Below are 18,316 nucleotides of genomic sequence, written 5' to 3' on the forward strand. Positions count from 1 at the left end.
TATTTGTGCTGACTGCATGTGGCCATTGAAGTTACTGACACATGTGGAAAAATATTTTATACTCTGTTTATACTTTCATTTTCCCCATACCCAAGCTTATTCCTGATTTAAACCTGGCACCAAAATAACCTGTCCAGTCATTACAGGGAGAAGGATTAAAAGCTTCTCATTGAAAATGTGTCAAATAGTACTTTCCAAAGCTCATTTCCCATTTCTCTCTTCCCATTTCTCATTTCTCTTTTCTTCAAGACCATATCCATATCTTCCAGTGTCTGGTCTCCTGGCTTCCACACTCACAAGGACAGTGTTTTTTTGGGAACAGAAAGGAAGAAAGCAAGTTGTCAAACACCAGAGCCCAGATCTAGAAAAGAACTGTGTCCTTTTTTGGGAGTGACTGGATGATGTTGATTATGGATCCCCAATTATGGACGATTGGAAAAGCCTTTGTATGAACCATCAAAGGAATCCAAGGAGGTGTTACACTGGACTCCCAAATACCCAACAGCCTTTTCATATCTTAAATTTGATGACACCTGCCCTAGGGTTACCAGAATTGACTGAACCCTTTGCACTGTTCATACATGAGTGCCTTCACCTTGCACAGTAGCTCCATATTTGGACCTCAAAGACTGGGAATGCAGAAAAGAGCCCAGTGGAAAAGAGTGTATTTCTCAAAACAGAACTAAACAATGTACTCGAGGGATGGCCAGTGTGCCTCAGAGCAGGAGCAGCCACAGTCCTGACTGATTGAATAGACTTGAAAATTAACAGAAAAAAATGCCAGTTCATGTCCCACACATGCTTACGCCTGGTTGAGAGCAAAAAGGAGGTCACTGGTTATGCCTGACCAGAACCTTAAAGTAACAGGTGGTACTCCTGGCATAAAAGATGTGGCGCTAAAGACAGCTACTGCCTTGAACCCTGCTATGCTCCTCAATCCTTCTGCAAGGAATCAGGATCTCTAATTAAACATGGAAAGCTTTGGGAGTGTCCAATTCCCTGCTAAAGCAGCAATAATGCACTGCAAAGCTCACCAGTTCAGATAAACACCAGTCAGCATCAGAAACCAATTAACAGACAAAACTGCTGGAGAGGTGCCAGAACAAAGCTTCTTGTTGGCAATTCTTTCCTAAGTTGTGAACCTTTCCAAATCAGTCACAGAACACCACGATGCAGACAATCAACTGCAAAAACTTTTAATGTTTGATTGAATCCTGACAGGTGGTGGGTAGCAGCATATCAACAAGTCAGAGTGTCTCAAGCAATGCGATAAATTGCAGAAGATAAACATAAAGAAACTCCTTGGGGTATTGAAAGTGTGGTAAACAATTTGAAAAGGCAGCTACTTAGCGTTAGGCTGACAGGGATTGTGACAAGTGTAGATAGCAAATGTCAAATCTGCTTACAGAGCAATGCACAGTTTTACAAAAGACTCCCATTAGAGATCACAAAAAAGGGAGGTAGTGCAGGAGATTAATGCCAAAGAGATTTTCTTGAGTTACCTCAAAAAGAAGCATCTAGGTATTTATTAGGTTTAGTAGACGCATACTCTACATGGCCAGAGGCTTTTCCTCGTCACACCAACAAAGCTAGGGAAGTACCTCAAGTAATGATACAAGAACTCATACTCAAGTTAGGGATCCCGTTTGGAATGTCACCAGACAGAGATTCTCATCTCATAGCTGAAGCGGTACAAAATCCATGCAAAACACTCCCAGTTAAATGGGACCTACTTAGCCCATGGAAATCTTACCCCAGTGGCAAAGTCGAGAGAACAAATCAGAGTCTAAAAAGACAAAGGAGTAAAAATGGCCAGGGAAACTCACTGAAGTGGCCATAAGCACTTGCCCTTGCTCTTCTGAGAATCAGAATTCAAGTGGCTTCTAAAGAAAAAGTGAGCCTATATGAAATGCTCTATGGGAGACCTCACCCAAGTTGCAATCCTTTCTGGAGAAATAATGGGATTGGAAATGGTAATTTAAGACAATGTCTATTATCTTTGGGAAGAGTGCTCTCATCTTTGTACTGGTTTCTGGTTTAACCATCCCTGATGACTTTGGATGCTCAGGTACCTCCTCATCAACCTGAGGACTGTGTCTATGTCAGAATGCAGAGCAACGAGGTACTTAAAGAAAAGTGGAAAGGAGCATTTCAAGTACTCCTAAGCACTATTGCAGCAATAAAAGGGGATGGGATCAGTGCATTGATGCACCTTCCCCAACACACAAGGAACCAGAAGCAAAAATAGAGTCGGCAGAGGATTTGAAGCTTAAACTTGTTAAACCATGAAAATATTACTTACTTTGTGCTGTGTAGAATTATTTAGAACAAATGCCATAGAAGGAAAGAAAAGTTATGACTTGTAAGTAAGCTTACCTTATGAAGGGTAAGCGGTGAAAAACCTATTAAATTTGAAAATCAAGCTTGTGGAAACCATGAACAAGCTGTTACAAATTGCTGGATTTGTTACAAGAATGCTGATGGACTTGATATCCAGCAATCTGGAATATCATCAGTCAAATAGAGCAGTTTAAGAATGGGAGAAGACTAAAAGTCCCCACTCTTGTTGGGATTGGCTTTCCTCATGGCTACCAGACTTTTAAAGGCTTAAAGAATTCTTTATAACCCATGTTGGAATTGTTGCAGTTTGTACTGTTTTGTGTAATAGTTCACTGTATTGCAGTTTTCATGAGATGTTTTGCAAATACTTGTAATAAACGTTATAATCATAGATAAGAAAAAGAGTTTTAGAAGTGAGACTTCCGAGATCAACCTTGAAAGTCTCTAAGTGGGGAATTGTTGCAAATAGCTTAGGAGGAAGTAGTGGTTAGTGGAACACTAACTCTGAACTGAGAACTCTGAAACCACCTGTGTCCAAAGTCAAGGCTCGCAGCTCGGCCGTCCAGCTCTGCCTTGACTGCTCCCACACAGCCACTGCTTCTGTTGCAAAATGAAAAAATAGAGTTAATTTGTGTTTTAAGTAATTATGAGTTTTTGCAGTTGCAGTTTTTTAGAGTTTTACTACAGAAATTATCGTGATGCTTTAAAAAATCTTAAAAAAAACCTTTTAAAAAAATGTTTAAAGTGAATATTAACAAAAGTAAAAGTGACTTTGCAATAATTAGTTTTAAAACCTAATGTTAAAATATTAAAGTATTTATAGCTACTAAGAAAATGACCTTCCAGTTAATGTTATCTACAGAAGATATTCATGGTTTAAAAAATAATTAGCTAGGAAAACTTCGCTGCACAAGACAAAGTTAAGTTAAACATATATTACCCATTTGTTTGTTTTTTTCATGATTTTAATAAGGTAATATCAATGCGAGTCCTTTTGTTATAAAAACCACATATAACAGCATATATATATATATCAATTTGGACTTCAGATTTTAATTAAGAATTGGACTTGATGTTTTTGAAAAGTGCTACAAAGGCTGAATGGCAACTTGCCAAATCATGTGTTGTTGCGGTTTTTCTCCAGTAAAACTGCACTTCAAAAATTCTAACCAACTTAAGTATATACCAAGCAAATTCCTGTTAGGAATAAGTATTTTCAGTAACATCTGCAGTTATTGTGAGTTATCCTCAAAGCCAGGTAACAGGAAATTATAATGTATTTGTTACATTTCAATCATTTTTATAGTGACACCATGTTACTGTTAGATTGTGTTCAAAAGGCATATACCAAACTTTCAGTTGCCTTTTTGTAACAATAGAATAAGATTAAGTCTTTATTTGATATAGATTAAGTGTTAATAGAATTAAGCAAAGTTAAGCTTCATCATGTTTAAGTTTGAATGTTTTTAAGTTATGTTTTATAACTTTGATATTCTTTTAAGGTTTTGTTATTTCCTTTTGTCATATTTAATTTTTACCCAGTCAAAATATTGTTTAATTTGAATTGTTTCACATCTTGTTGAAGACACTTGTTTAAACTGCAAAGTATAGTTCTTTTCCTAGGGAGATGAAGATGACTACAACTGAAAGCTGTGATAGAACACTGATGAACTCCTGCTTGTGCATAGAGTGTTTCCAGAAGTCCAAGAAAATGTACCATGGCTGAGGGTCAGCTGCCGTGGGAGAGGCTTCAGATGGAACCAGCTGCTGAATGGTTTAATTGGTCTGTTGCCTAAGGCTCCTGATCATCTGCTTTGTACAAATGCCTTTTAACAGTTTGCTGTGCTGTAAGCATCTCATAGCTGCTACTATTGAGAACTTTGTTTTGAAAATTAGTTAAGAGACATCTTTCCAGTTTAAAGCCTAAGGCCCTGGCCAAGCCTTGGCTTTACCTAGATAAAATGTTTGCCAACAGATCCAGATGTCTTCTGCACCAAATCAGTATTTGAGTCACTTTTGACTTGGCAATTTGACCCTGTTAATATGACAGCCAGATCAGTTTTAAAGTGGGCTTGGAGAATCATTTCCGGAGGTGGTTATCCAATCCTTCACTGATTTTGTTGTGTGTTTGCAGACTATGAGATGCTAGTGCAGTGTTTTAGCAGTTCATAGTAATTCTATATCACATATATTATTAATAAAGTTTATTATTTGATTGATTTTTAACTGCTACAGGGTTTTTATTCATTGTGTATATGGTTTTGTGTTGGTATTGATGTGCATGAAGGAAGTATATCTAATTTTTAAAAAATGGGGGAAATTGATGCCCTAAAATCATTTGATTAGTGCAATATGTGCATTAGAAATTTAGACCACAATAATGAAATATTTATATCAAAAATTTAGCAAGATCATATAAGCTGAATTTACAATTAAGTGTACCACAGACACAAGTCAAAATGATTCATTGACTTCAAAGGGAGAAGTGCCTGTGTTTGGTTGACAGGTTCAAAAACGTCACCTGTTCATCTGACCGGACTGTCTGCCTCTGAACACATGAGACCCAGGGAACGGAGAAGTCACCATACAGCCTTAGTACTCCAGACAAGATCAGAAGTGGAGCTGCCAGGACACAGTTGTGTCTGAAAACTACACAGACAGTTTGCCAACAGAAATTTTATGTTGTCATCATGACGTTGTGCCTCTACCAATTTTTTCAGTTATTTTCTGTTTTAAGATTTGAAAGGATGTGAAGAACAATCCGAACATCATTGCCCTCAGTCAGTCACTGATCGGCTGCCAGCTGACATCACAGGAGCAGCGAATGTTCCAAGACTGAATCGCATTAAATCGTAGTCTGTTTCTGAGAAGAATTTTGTAGAAGATCTAAAAAGAGTATAGAGACTCCATCTGACTGTATATAAAAGCAAAATTGTAACTGTATTTTTACCCTTTAAGCAAATTGCTTTCAAGCTTAGATTGCATAAATACCAGAGCATGTGTGTTAAAAGTAGTTAGAGTATAATTGAAGATAAAAAACTTTAGCTTGTGTGATAATTGTTATCTGTAGGTTATTGATAATTGTAGAGAAGATATTAGTACAAGGTGTAAGTATTCCCCCTTCAAGAGTTAAGGTGAGCATATTTGAAAGGTCATTTAACTTTAAACCTTAAAGGAATTAATTCAACAAATTACAAAAGCCTGATTAGCTGTGATTCTGAAAGTATGGTGTCATTTAGTGTGGAACAAACTGCTCATAGTAATTGTGCTGTGTATGGTCCCAACCAACTGTGTTGCTAACTAACATCCAAAAGCGACGGAACATATGGGCCACTCTGGCACATTTAACAGGCCAAAAATCAATGTGTTTAAGCCTAGCCACACCTGGAGATCCTTTTTGCGCCTGTCTTATAGGAGTCCCTGAATGGGATCCTCAAGCATTTAAAGGTTTAGTTAGCAGTGAAACTCGACTGAATCAATTGGCAATGTTGCGAGAGTGTAATCACACTGTTGGCTTCACGTCAAGACAACTTGAAGCCTGCTGGCAAGCAAAAATTATTGACGTTCTTAATGTTACCATAGGACCTCCAAAAGAATTGGACTTGTTAGGCTTCACCAATACCTCAGGTGGATGGATAATGTTTGAGCCCCCAACAAAAAACCACTCCTTCAAAGTGATTCAACACTGGGCTACAGTTAACCCTATAGTTGATCTTATCACTAACACCAAAAGTAAAGCTTTTTATTCACGGTGCAATCTCACAGGACGATTACCAAGGTGATTAGCTAGTGCAATATTCTTAATCTGTGGAAAAAGAGCATGGAATGGGATTCCTGCTAGCCCACATGGAGGACCCTGTTACCTTGGAAAACTTACTTTGTTCCATCCAAATTTACACCAATTGCTGAATGTAGCGGATAAGATAAAAAACATTCAACAGTCAAAGCGAAGTCTGAATGAATTACAGTGTGATGATGTTAGAGACCTAGACTTTCGGGCTCATGGTATACTATGGCTAGCCTCCTTTTTTACTCCAGGAGCAGCTGCTGCTAAAGGCTTGTCAACTCTAAAAAGGCAAGCTTGTTGGACCAGGAAGGAACTGAATTTGACGTCAACAATGTTAAGTGAACTTTCAGCTGATGTACGTAGTGTATGTCATGCCGTATTGCAAAATGGAGCTGCAATTGATTTCTTGCTCTTAGCACAAGGACACGGTTGGGAAGAGTTTGAAGGTATGTGTTGTTTGAACCTTACTGACCATTCAGTTTCAATTCACAAGCAACTAAATCAGCTACAGAATGGGTTATATGCCCTGAAAGAAGGTAGTGACCCCATGGGGAGTTGGTTAGCCAAGTGGGGAAGTGGGGCATTACTGGATGGTTGAAGTCTCTTGTGCTGAAAGGGGGATGAATTTTACATATGGTATTAATAGGGATATGTGTTTTAAGCTGTATGTTATCTTGTATCTGTAGAAGTGTAGAATGAATTGCATCTAAAGCCTGGCTTGTGCAAAAAGAGAAAAGGGAAATTGTAGAGAAACATTTTAACAGAGTAAAAGCATGACATTTTAGTAAAAGCCTGCCTGCACAAGCCAGTTTTTAATCCAGGCGACAATATTAAAGTCAGGGTCCTTGAAACTCTCCTGGAACAGTGAGAATAAAGGGAAACAATGGCATTGTGAACTGGGGAAAGAATGTAAACAATATGTATTAACCAATAGTAGCTTGCTAAGCCCACGGACCCTGTCAGACCCTATAAAAGTGTGCTAAAGATAGAAATAAACGACGTTCACCATACTTCTGTGAAGACTCGGTGAATAGTCTGAGCGGTTTTTCAATACCTGGCCAGGGTCCACCCATGGTCAATCTGTTGCAGCGCGGGTGGCTGCGACAAACCTTTTGGTCCCCTGACTTCAGGGCAGAGGGTGGTGAAAATAAATAGGGGTGGGAACGATTGTGTGCCTCAAAAAATAAAGATCTTTAATAAGCAAAATAACAAACGCATAATCCAAATACATATGGGGATGCACACAAAAGGCGAGGCACAGGGTAGCACAGTAACTTATATAAACTAAGGTAGGGGTGGCGTCTATGTGAAAGGGACCAATAAAAACTGGGGATTAGGAATATGTAAAACAATGCACCAAACCTTAACCAATGATAACAAAGAAACTATAGAACTTTCTGGCAACATTTACATAAAACCGAACAGGTGGCAATGTGGGTGATACTTTACTCTCCACAACTAAGAGGGGTTTTCCCACGGCCTTCAGTCGAGATTTTTACCCACCCCAATGTCTACCCACTAGATTTTTCACATCTTGTCCTGTCTTGACTGCCCCAAGGGCTACTGCATAAATAGTTTAATTTGTTCAGGACCCCACTTAAAATTATTCCTCTGTGTCACATCTGACTGTACTCTGGCTTATGCATTCTCCAAAAGCCCAGAGGGCCTTCCTTCTTGCTTGGTCAGTGGGGACAGATCTGCTATTTTATTGACTGAATTCATGGGAATTGCATTATAGCCGTCTTGACATTTTACCCCCAGAAGATGAATTTCCTGGGAAGCTCCCTTGACCTTACTTTGTTTTATGACAAAAACAGCTTTCAGGAGGATCTGGATTATCATCTCTCCTTTCCAAAAGCTTCCCCTGCTGTGCTGCCTCATACAATGATGTGGTGGATGTACTGCAGATGTTCTGGAACCTCACCCTTTTCTAGTGCCATGATAAATACTGGGGCTATGTTTCCAGCCCTGGGGCTATACTGGATTCCTGTGCAAGTGAAAGCAAACTGTGCCTGCACTCTCCCGACGAAGGAATGGAGAAAAACACGTCAATTGTGTCTATGGTGCCGTGGACTCCAGTTTACACTGAAGTTTGAGCATGTCTGGTATGGCAGCACTTGGTGATGGTGTGACTTCATTCAGGCCATGATACTCCACTGTCAGTCTCCACTCTCCCTTAGACTTATTCACAGGCCATATGGGACTGCAAAGGCTTGCAAGTCTTGCTGACCACTCCTGGGTTCTCCAGTTCACAAACCATCTCATGGATGGGGGTCACATAGTCCCAGCTGAGGTAGTATTTTTGACAATGCACTGTTGTGGTAGCGATTGGTACCTGTTGTTCTTTGACTCTCAGCAGCCCCACAGCAGAAGGGTCCCCTGAGGCACCAGGGACCAGCTCTCTAGTTTCCTCTGTCTCCACAGCAGCTATCCCAAAAGCCCAACAATGACCTTCTGGGTCCTTGAAACATCGTCTCCTGAAGTACTCTATGCCAAGGATACACAGGGCCTCTGTGCCAGTGGCGTTTTATCATTTGTGGCTGTTTGAGCTGAAGGCTCTCTTCAGCTTGCAGAGCAGGCAGCTGTTGGGATTCCCTGTCACCCCAGGAACAGAGATGGATTCTGCCCCTACACAGCTCAGTGGCATCAGGGTACATTTTGCACTGCTGTTGACCAAAGGCACCTGCTCTTGTGGGTCCAATGTGCCAGGCCATCAATCCACACACTCCAAGAGAGCTGAATGTCTCTTTCCTCCACTCAGGTGGGCACAGAACCCCGCTAGTCCTGGTCATAGTACTCATTGCTCACTTCTAATGAATACGAACTGGAAGTCCCTACAAGAAGATCAAAGTAACATCAGCCCTTCTATTCTGAGAACTTGCCCACTGGAAACTAGAGCAGATTTATCCCTGCAGAATTTCCTGTGCCGGTGTCAGAGACTGGAAAGATCGATGTCTTGAGAGCTTCTGGGACACATGTGTGGAGGAGGAAAGCTCAGGCCTTCCCCAGGCAAGGCAGTGAACTACCTCACATCTGCCAAAGGGCCTGTATCCCAGCCTGGCTGAGCTGTCAAGCACTGGCACACTGTCAATGCCCCACTCTCCACCCCTGGAGCCCCTGACCCAGTTTCTGTGTGGCCAAATGACCAGAAGTCCCACCTGGAGGGTGGGCTCATGGAGGCTGAGGGATATTTAAGGCTCAGCATGAGGCCACATGCCCTGGTACTACTTTCATCTTGAAGTGTCTATCTGAACACCACTGGAACTCAGGAGTTTGTATCTATATGTGTGCTTTTATGTATCTTTTCTCTCTTTTTCTTCTTCTAATTCCCTCTTCTTGGAGTAACTTAACATCATTTTGAGGAACTTAACGTCAAACAGATTTGAAGTTTGCGAAGTGGAATGGGTCAAGTTAATGCTTTGAGAAGTGTTTTATGTTGATTGGGTGCTGTACCAAAGCTTTTGCCAAAGCACACTGATTTTCTAAAGTTTTCCAGTAAAGTTGTTTGGACCTCTCAAGAATCTATTTTTGGTTTTTCTCCCATGCATTTAATCCAGAGTACGAGAACCATTTTAACATAATCCCTTTCAAAATGCCCTTTTAGCAAGTTGCTTGGGACCTTCCAGATGGTTGTTCTTCCTCTCAACCCTCTCAAAATACCTTTCTTTGCTTTTTCTGTGGAATTACAGCCTTCAGCCCTCGTTTGGTTACCCTTTTGCTAAGGACAGATTCAGCATTAAAGGCCAGCCTTGCTGGGAAGATGAATATATACCTTTGAATCAGCTCCAGCCCAGCTCCACAAGTCAAACAGGCAGATCTATTTCACCAAAAAAAAAAATACCTCAAAAAGCAAAGGAATGTTCACTTTTCTTCATCTAGATTAGGATATACATCAGACATGAATGTTAGTTTCTTAAGATGAATTCAGTTACAAGACATGAACTTGAAATCAACACTGCCACCATCAACAAAATAAAACTGCATTCAGGAAGGAAAATGTAATTGGTTTAGAAGCACATACTGTAAAGGCAGAACAACATCATACATTAACATGTCTATGTATTTCACACTCAGTATTAAGGTGTTGGCTTGTTGGGTTTAACCTGTAGTCCCATGAATGACTGTGTCCCTTAGAAGGGCCAGGAATAGGATGCTCAGTTATATAAGCACTGAGAATTGTAGTGGTTTTTTTCTTGTTGCTGACTTTACTGACATTAAGGCAGAATATTCAGGGTTTACAGTGACAGTGCAGATCCTACTGCATAAGGGGCAGTGATGTGGAAAAAGAATTGTTTACAGTCAGACTGGTTAGAGGCTGTTTCTTCAAAAGTTTGTTTCAAGTGCCACAGAAAGAAATTCTGACAGTACAGAAAGTGAAACAATTAAAAGATTTTGGGTAAAAACTCCCATCTCCTATGCCTCAGCCTCAATGTAGAACCTTGTCCATGGGGATATTTTAATGTGACACAGGGAAAACTGCTACAAAACGCTGATAACTAAATGACCATTGCATCTGAAGCATATGTTGATCCAGCAAGCTCACACCACCCTGATTGTCTGTAAAGGATGCCTGTGATTTATGAGCAGAACACCATTTATACACTTCCCAAAAAAGTCTACAGATTTGTCAAAATACAGACTACAAATCTCTTGTTTATAAGTGTCTCTTGAAAGACATCTGGCATTTGCTTTTCACAGGATTTATCTGTAAACCAGCACTATATTATACTGGAATCGTTATGAGATTACACTTGCACAGACCCACATCAACTATTTAAGTATGGGACTTAGAGAAGCAAACAATGGAGCTCTTTGTGTCAGAGACTGCCCTTAAGCATTTTCACACCACCATTCACAGCAATTCAATCCTGATAGCAGTGGCTCAGCTTTACTGCAGCCTACAACATAAAGACAAGATCACTGAAATGTTGAGACTCAAATAAAACAATAAGAAAAGTGACCCCAAATTGAAAACAGTAAAAATTAGAAGCAAGAAATAAATAGAGATCCTTGATGCACCAGCTTCAGGACACAGAAAATCTTTTTAGTAATGCATTGCCTACACCTACAATTCATCTTTCTTAATGCTATATATTAACTGAATATTTATACACAAAAGTGACTGACTACATCACTAAATACATTTTTATGCTACTACAAGAAAAACACCAGCTTCCATTATTTCATGGAATCTTTTCTATTTTAAAGCAGCACAATGGCAGTCTCCTATTCAAAACTCTATGCTAGCTATTCATAAACCATTGGGAAAGAAAAGTCTCAAAACAAAACTAAACTAAACTGCAAAGCATAGAATTAATTTACCCAAACAACATTTTGGAAAGACACTACTGTTTGGGAACTAAAGATGCTCACCCTCTCAGTATTATTTTTTTATAGCACGTTACTCAGAATGATTTATATTCAGCAGCTGCTCTGATTTGCTCCAATGCTGAGCTAAGAGTCACCTCAGACACTGACTCAGTGAGGTAGGGATTTGCTTTATTCGGCGCCGGGTACATGGGGGTCGCTCCTCCTAACACACACACTCAGCACTTTACACAGCACAGTTTATGGTTAAATTTCATGCATATTCATTACATTCCTTGGGATAGGACTGATTATACAAATGACTTCTTGAAAGTCATTCATATCACTAGCATAGTTGACTCGCCAATGCAGTGTACTGTGGTGACTGCACTGAGGAAGGCTGCGAGCCTTCCACAGGGGTCATTCCGATGAAGGCTGGCAGTCTTCCTCACTTTGCACTTTTCACCTTTCTTTCTGAAGCATGAACAGTCCTCCATCAGCAGTTTCTGTGCCAGTTTCAACAGGTTTTGTTCCTCTTCTCTTCTTAAGCATTCTGTTTATGTTGACAAGGCTAAGGTACATCCTGCTTCTTAGGCTTGTGATTAATATTTGCTGACTCTTAATAGTTAATTCATGCTTACATGAGTAAACTCTTGATCAACTCCTTTCAACTCCAGCAGCAAATAAACCCACAAGTCCAACAGAGACTAATCAAAATACAATAGAACTATCACTGAAAATGTAGCTTTTCTTCCTAGGAACTCCATAGAGAAATAGATCCAAGGTTTCTTCACTTAAAAGCCTGGGTAAATCCAGGCTCATATTCATTGTTATAAATGAAATTGAAATTTAGTCAACTAGGTTTTTTGTCTTGGGACTTGATTTTGTCTTGGGACTTGATTTTGTCTTGGGACATTACTTAGCTCAAAACTACATCCTGTACCTTAATTTTAACATGTAACACCTGTAAAGGGGTACATCTGCCTTGTAACACTAATTCCCTTGATTGCTTCTGTTAATAACTTTCTAAATAGTTACAATTTAGTTGGCATGAATTATTTCCATTTATCACACTCACGATATCCAAGAATTTACTGCCAGGGTGTCACGATCCGCAAGGTGGGATTCATGATGTGGTTCTTTGATTTGATCTTAGAGTACAAACGATTATCAGCAAACCAGGGACTTAAACAGCAAAACACACTTTATTGAGAGCTCATCAGCACTAATATGTGATAGAGTGAAAAGAGGAAAAAGCAAAGCATAAGGAAAAGAGAGTAAGGGGATTATAGCTACCAACGTCGAAGTCCACTCAGCCGTCCAACGACGCAGAGTCTTCTGTCCATTGGGGAGATCTCAACTGAAGGTAAGTTTGGGGTATAATTTTATAGTCTTCTGCAAAGCAAGGGGCGCAGGGCCAAAACCAGAGGAGACTGATGATCATTGTGATGAATTCCATTGCGCAGGGGAGCAGGTGTAGGGTACAGAGCGATCCATGTCTTGCAAGTCTTTGCTCACCAGCAGGAACGAGGGCAAGGTGTTGTGGAAAACCCATTGCACAGGGTACCACGCACAAGCCTCTGCTCACCAGCAGGTATGAGAGCCATGAGTCGTGGAAAACCCATTGCGCAGGTTACCAAGCCTCTGCTCACCAGCAGGAACGAGAGCAGTGTACCGTGGAACCACCTGCAAACAATCACTTAGCAAACATCCACCTCAGCTAGGCCCAAAACCCCAAACCAAGTCCCTTGTGATATTCAGGGTCTCAGTCTCTGTTCTTGAGACGGTTGTGAGACAGATGAGGGAATCTTCGGACGGTCTCTTACACCACCCCGTGGCTCACAATCGTCGAGGTCTTTCTGCATGATGTTGTAGTGCTGCTGTGAAGTTCTTCTCTGAAGCCTTCAGGACTCTTTACAGTTGGTAGTATATCCCGGAAAAAACAGAGACAGGTAGTAGGGAAAAGATAAGGGACAGAAAAAGGAAAAAGACAAAACAAAACAATAAAAAAAAAATCAATATATTAATTTCAAAGGAAAACTATTCCATATATATAATTTCAACTAAGGCTTACATATTGGTTTCTTATCTTAAAACAAACAATAAATTTTATTCTAAAATACAACATGATAAAATGATTAACCTCATAGTCACAATGGCAAATTATTTGTTGTAGTGCCTGCATAATTCATCGAGTATCTATAACCTTAGGGGTATCAGCAACATGTAAAGTACCAATCATGTTGTGTGCATCCATTTTGGAAGTCAATTGTGTCAACCGCTTCATCATTCTCCAATTCAGGATGTACAAGATTGCTGATAGAACAAAACCAAGTAAAACTAAAACCAAGAGGACGATGATGGGATGACACAATTTGTTCAAAACACCAGTAGCAGTCGGTGACCACTCAAAAAGAGTGTCCCACCACTCGTGTTCAGCATCCTTCCTTACTCTTTCCGAAACACGATGTATTCCTTTCACATTGTGGTGAACCGTAACTAAGGTCTTTTGTCCATCCTTTTTGATCTTTTCCAAAATTTCTATTAAATCCTGGCGAAGCAACAATTTCCTCACCAAAGTAAAGTTCATTCCAATTGGAGCAGGCACTAAATGATGAATCAAAGTGTAATTATACTGCAAAAGATAATATGAAGTAACTGGAGCTAAATAAGAAAAGTCACATCCTATAATCTCAGTAAAATTGCATACACAAAAATTTGAATGATTCTTAGTATCCACTACTATGTTTTCTACAAGCATACTCTCATAAGCAGTTCTCAAGCATACACATCCATTGCCTACATACACAAGCACTGTTTCAGAAGTCTCATTAGGATGGATTTCAAAATGACAGATATTCTGTTCTGTGTCTGAACAAATGTCTTGAGCTTTGATTGCATTCCTTTCACAGATAAACCCTTGTTGTTCCCGGACAATACAATTTTCTAAACCAACAGTTTGCCATTTCCCACCAATCTGACGGGCCCGTTCCCTATGCTCTAAGGGATAGAGAACAGCTCCGTCATGATTCAGCCCCAATGCAATGATAGGAAAGATTGAATGTACTGAAGCATTATGTATTGTCAACACAAAAGCTGTGGCTGTGTTTGTGGTGGGATCGTAGGTAAAATTCACCAAATTCCACCAAGATTGAAATTCTTTTTCAAAATCATTGGCATTGTCCCAGACTATTTTCCGAATTTCAGTGGGAAAGGTGCCTTCTTCACCCTCTCTGAACTGACTGCATCCACAACTGGGCTTGAATACAACTAAGAGCCAGAGAAACATTGTTTTGGGTAGCACTGAGTGCATCAATTATTAATTTGTGATCATCTACATTTACCCTTTCCCAATTTGGTAATATGTTTGATAGCAACCACTGTTGGGTTCCCAAAGCAGTTAAAGATGACCTCAGTGGTTGTTGTATTTTGGTCAAATCTTCAGTTGCAACAGCCAATTTATTCATCAATACTTCTGAATCAATACTATTCAAAATTCCTAGTCCTGATCCCACGACACCAGTTATATCTCTTGTCATCCGTTTGTGAAAAGAATTTCGCTTTCACAACCAGGTTGTCCACCCCTCAAAGGAAGTTTGCAAAAAAGGTGAACAAGCTGGCTGAATCTCTGAGACATTGTTTTGCATTAGTAATTTGACTTGTTTGACAGACCATGCTGGATTAAATAGCATTTGTTGTTGGGCAGTTTTCCTGATTGTATAGGGTCCAATTTAAAAAAAAACAAAACTTTTGGGTTCAGTATAACCAGTGGTTGGGTGGTGATAGGTATAGGTGTTACAATATTAACATCAAGTTCTCCCCAGTATTTTAGTATTGTTTTACCATACACAACTTTAGAGGACAATTGTACAGCCGTTAAATTCAGCCAACAATCTTGATTCCGAGTTTCACAGGATATAACCTGGCCATGAAATCCAGTGACACGACTGTGTACAGGTTCAGTGTGGGATCTGGGACTTGGTCTGCAGCATGTTGAAACATCATCACCTTGGGCTAACATAAAAGAAGGGAAAACATTAGCTTTGTCATTTAGCACAAGAAGGGGTATTCACACCATGGTATATGATTATTACACTAAATATAGGCCTTGCTACAGCATTTATTTTAAATCCATAAGTTCATGGTTTATCTGATCTTCATGTCCCTCGGTGTTCTTCTGTAGAAAATAAACAAAACAGAGTCTGCCACATAGGGGCAGGAGATTAAAATGATGGAATTATCCAGTGGGTGTTTATCCAGTGCTCTTTCCCCAAGGCATCAGAGGCTACCCATGCATATTCTCCTGTAGTTCTTTTAAAAGCTTCAGTTTGGACTAACCCAGATATAATCCCCACTCTTACCAGCAGAAAGCGTAGAATTTCTTGCCACTTTTCCTTCTGCCATACTGGAATTCTGTTTACTTCCCAGTCCTTTTGTTTCCAAAAAAGGAAGCCACTCAGTATATCCCTTGAACATAGCATAGGAGTTAGTGTAGATACAGACAGGAGAGGTGTTCTGTGCCTCATGTTGGAAAACACTCCAAACAGTTATCAGCTCCCAGCCTGAGCGCTGCTTTCTTCCTCAGTAACGATTTGTTCAGCAGAGAAAAGGTGGAGGGCTACTGCCCGGCACATCCTCACCTCTCCCTCTCGTTTGGCAGAGGTATCAGTGAACCAAGAGTTTGCTGATTGTTTTTGCTCACTGTCCAGAACCTGTGAGTGGTATTGCTTTGGCCCACTGCCCAGAATCAGTTGAGGGCAACGTGGAGCGCTTGGTACAATGGGGCTGGAATCCTGCCACTGAGAGACCAATTTATTTAATTTTTCAAGCGGCAGGTTAACCATTAAACCGTTCGGTACCCCTTTCTTCACCCCCAAGTTCCACCAATACTGTAGGCTAGAAATTTGCCTACCTTTTCTGGTTTTATGTTAGGAGGGGTTTCTTTAATTACCAAGTCAGGTATGTCATGGCTGCTACTTAAGCTCTCAGTTTTTTTATCACCTGATTTTTTACAGCTCCTTCTGTTATTGAAAAGATGTGAGAGTAATGTTCAATCTGGGCATACCACTTTCTCACTGAGGCCCTCTGGGCCACCCCGTCAGGGTGGAGAGTCCCAGTAGTGACTGTCTTAGTAATTTCAAAAGGGCCTTTTAATGCAATTGATTGTTGTTGTGCAATTTTTTCTACTTCTATGAGAGCTGGATTAACTACAAACAATCCCTTTTCCCAGGTAGTGTACCTCTTTTCAGCATCTTTAGTTTTCATTACTTCTTTTTCATCTCCTCCCACAAGGAGGAGATATTCTCTTTTGTGTCTCTCTCTTCTCTGCCTTTATTTTTCTCCCGTCTCACTCTGCCTGAGCACAGCATGGCTGTCCTGTTCTACTCCATCCTCGGCCCTGAAGGTTGCAGTGGGAGTGGGGAGCTTGTGGCCGTGTGCTGTGGCTTTGGAGCCAGAACCTTTGAGAAGGTCCTTGGGAAGTGCTGAGAGATGATTGAAGGGCACTGAGGAAAAGTGAGGGCTCCTTAGTCACCACTTGTGAAACTCTCTTATAAAAATTTCAAGATGCCCAGCTATGAGCTTTTGAGTCTAAAGTGTGGGGTGGCTGCTGGAGTGAAGGTCACTCTTGTTGAAAGCACAGGAATTCCTTACATGTGACTGAGGTTTTTGTTCAGCCTAAGGAGAATTCACAACCAACCCTCCCACGTTGTACTGATGGCTTGTGGCAGTGAAGATTAATCCTGTCTTTACCACATAAAACCTGAAGACAGTGAGATGCCTCTTTAGTAAATCATGTGGGTGTGTGACAACAAAAGCTGAGTCTTTTCCTGGTATGTACTAGTGGAAATTGAGACCTAGACAAAACAGACCAGACCTTTCCCTCTTTGGGGAAACCTTTGTTAGAGCTGCTGAAGGGAGTGTCTTTCTCCCACAGCTTGGAGAAGGACTTGCTGAGTCTTAGGATGAGAAAGTAGGAGTGAGATAGAGAATGTATTTACCTGCAGTACTTCTTGGTTTCAATGCTCTTTTCAGTTAAGGTATGTTTTCAAGCACTGCCAGCTCAGAAATGCTGCTTTTTCAGAATGGGAAAAAACCTGATCTAGATACTGGATCCATAGATGTATGGACATAGATGAATGAGTTCTTTTCATTTCTATTTCATCTTTTCTATTGTTGAAGAAATGGCCTCTGGCTTCTGACTTTAGCGGTCCTGTGATGAGCAAGAAGCAGAGAATTGCTCACCAGCTCAGTTACAACCAGCCAGCAGCTGATGGCCACTTCTCTTCCTTGCTGCTGCCTTCCACATCCACTTCCACTTTGAACATGTCTCCAAGTGTTGGCTCCGTTTCCCCCTGCACCTGTGAGGTGGAAGAAAATGACAAATTTCAGAGTTCTAGCAGCCCAGTGCCTTCTGGGGTGGAGGAGGAGATTCCCAATTCTGATGGAAAGAAAAACCAACTGGGGAGGCTGAAGCAGTTCTGTCCCTCGGAATTCGATGAAGGTATTAATGTGCTGCCTTTCCTAAGTCCTGGGTGGATAACCGTGGTGTAAAGATTTGGTTATTAAGAGAAGCTTCTGCCCAGATTCAGGTGCAAGTGCAGCCCTTTTCCAGTGTCAATAGTAAAAATGTTATTTAACAGTAAATGCAATCTAGATATAAAGATATAAAGAGATATAAAGATATAAAGAAATAAGAGAGGCAGGGTGGGGGAAGAGAGAGACATTAAGTAGGAAGATATCACTACCACCTGGATTCTGTGTTGTCTAGTTGGTCCTTCTTCACTCTGGTCTTCTTGGTGGTGGGGGTTCCCAAGTTGCTCTGGAAGTACCACCTTTATACTGGACCCACAGGGTGCTCACAGATGTTCCCACATCTTGGGC

The sequence above is a fragment of the Poecile atricapillus genome, chromosome Z (genome assembly GCF_030490865.1).
Source record: "Poecile atricapillus isolate bPoeAtr1 chromosome Z, bPoeAtr1.hap1, whole genome shotgun sequence".
NCBI lineage: Eukaryota > Metazoa > Chordata > Aves > Passeriformes > Paridae > Poecile > Poecile atricapillus.